Genomic DNA, 2,324 nt, shown 5'->3' with positions numbered 1-2,324 from the left:
CAACTGCAATCAGAGATTAAGATGGTGATGAACCACTGGCATTTTTCTTTTTGGCTTATAAAAAAAAGTATTAAAGTTATTAACTGAAATTCTTATTCTTTAGGGTAGGGGGAAGAGGGACAAGGAATTGAGATATTAATATCAGAAAAAGTAGATTCGCAGCAAAGAAAATTACCATGGATACAGAGGGCTGTTACATAATAATGAAAGGGTTAGTTCACCATGAAGATATAACAATCCTAAAAGTGTATGTACCTAACAAGAGGCAAAGAGGCACACAGTGGGTAGAACAGAATAGAGAGTCCAGAAATAGATCCACATAAATATGACAAATTGAATTTTGATAAACGGAGAAAAGACAACCTTTTTAATAAATGATGTTGGAATAACTGGACATCTATATGGAAGAAAATGAATCTCAATCTAAATCCCACACTTTGTACAAAAATTTATGAAAAATGGATCACATATCTAAACGTAAAATGTAAACCTATAAAACTTTTTATAAGAAAGCATAGAAGAAAAATCTTCATGACCTAGAGTTAGGCAAAATTAACCAGCCATAGAAGAAAAATCAATAATCTGGGCTTTATCAAAACTAAAAATTTATACTCTGTGAAAGACACTGTTAAGAGATTAAAAAAAAAAAAACAAGCTACAGACTGAGAGAAACTATTCGCAAGTCACATATTCAACAAGGGAACTGTATCCAGATTATATAAAGAACTCTCAAAACTCAACAGTAAGAAAACAAACAATCCAATTTAAAAATTGGTAAAACAAAACAAAACAAAACAAAAAACAAAAGCAACTTAAACAGACACTTCACCGAAAAGGATATATGGATAAGAAATAAGCATATAAAAGGTCAACATCATTAGCTATTAAGGAAATGCAAATTAAAACCACAATGAGATATCACTAACATAAAAAATACTGCCAATATTAACTGTTAGCATGATGTAGAGCCACTGGAATCCTCAAAAGTTGCTGTTGGGAATGTAAAATGGTGCTGTCATTCTAGAAAACAGTTGGACAGTTTCTAATAAAGTTGAAAATACATTTACCCTACAAGCCAGCAATCCTGCTCCTAGGTATTTACCCTAGAGAAATTAAGATCTCTACATGAATGTTTAAAGCAGTTTGATTCATAACTGCCAAAAATTAGAAACAACTCAAGTGTTCTTCAGTGGGTGAATGGATAAACATACAGTGGTAATACTCATATAATAACTTTACTCAGCAATGAAAAACAACAATTACTGATACACACAACTTGGATGAATCTCACAGACATTATGCTAAGCGAAAGAAGTCACTCTCAAAGGTTATGTACCATATGATTCCACTTACATGACATTCTTGAAAAGACAAAACTATAACAATGGAGAAAAAAATGTATTTTGATTTGTTGCTTTTTTTTTTTAGAAAACAGCTTTATTGAGATACAATTCACATACCACACTTTTAACCCATTTAAAAGGTACAATTCAACCTTTTCACTCGTCACGGACTTATGCAAACATCACCCCCAAAAGAAACCCCATACCTATTAGCAGTCACCTCCTATCTGTCCTGGACCGCCAATCCTCCAGCCCCAGGGAACCACAGATTTGCCTGTTCTGGACATTTCATATAAATGGAATCATGCAATACGTGGTCTTTTGTGACTGGCTTCTTTCACCTAGAATAAAGTTTTTGAGGTCCATCAACATTGTAGATGTATCAGTACTTCATCCCTTTGTATTTAAATAATATTCCATTGTATGGACACATCACATTTTGTGTTTCCATTCATTAGTTGATGGACATTTTGGTTGTTTCCACTTTTTAGATATTATAAATAATGCTGCTATGAAAATTCATGTACAAATTTTTGTGTGAATGTGTGTTTTCAGTTCTCTTGGGTCTATACCTAGGAGTAGAATTGCTGGGTTATATGGAAACTCTATAACATTTTGAGGAAGTACAAAACTGTTTTCCAAAGCAGCCATGCAATTTTACATAGGAACCCCCATACGTGTAAAATGTATGGAATTTTAAAATGTATGCAAAATACATTTTACACATATGAGGGTTCCAATTTCTTCCTGTTCTCACCAAAATCTGTTATTATGTCTTTTTTTTTCAATTTGTTTCCTCTGACAGGATACAAGACAAACACCCAGTTTGCTTGAGTTTTAAAAGGTTATTTCCTTTGCCCCACTTGAATGACCAATAGAGACATAAGTCCAATTGGCAAAGTGAAAAGGGGGTGTATTATCCATCCTTTTGATTGCAGCTATAATACTAGGTATGAAATAATATTTCATGGTTTTGGTTTA

The 2,324-nt window shown here is 33.0% G+C and overlaps 1 non-coding gene across 1 annotated transcript; it reads right to left on the bottom strand.

Moving 5' to 3' along the window:
* Nucleotides 1–2,130: 2,130 nt before the first annotated feature.
* LOC111735388 lies at nt 2,131–2,257 on the bottom strand. Its single transcript, XR_002778766.1, has one exon. It is a non-coding gene; the product is annotated as a small nucleolar RNA SNORA27 (small nucleolar RNA).
* Between the last annotated feature and the right edge of the window lie 67 nt (nt 2,258–2,324).

Source organism: Pteropus vampyrus, unplaced genomic scaffold, assembly GCF_000151845.1.
Source record: "Pteropus vampyrus isolate Shadow unplaced genomic scaffold, Pvam_2.0 Scaffold25281, whole genome shotgun sequence".
Classification (NCBI taxonomy): Eukaryota; Metazoa; Chordata; class Mammalia; order Chiroptera; family Pteropodidae; genus Pteropus; species Pteropus vampyrus.
The sequence above is the reverse complement of the archived record's forward strand: the minus strand, read 5'-3'. Positions and strand labels throughout refer to the sequence as shown.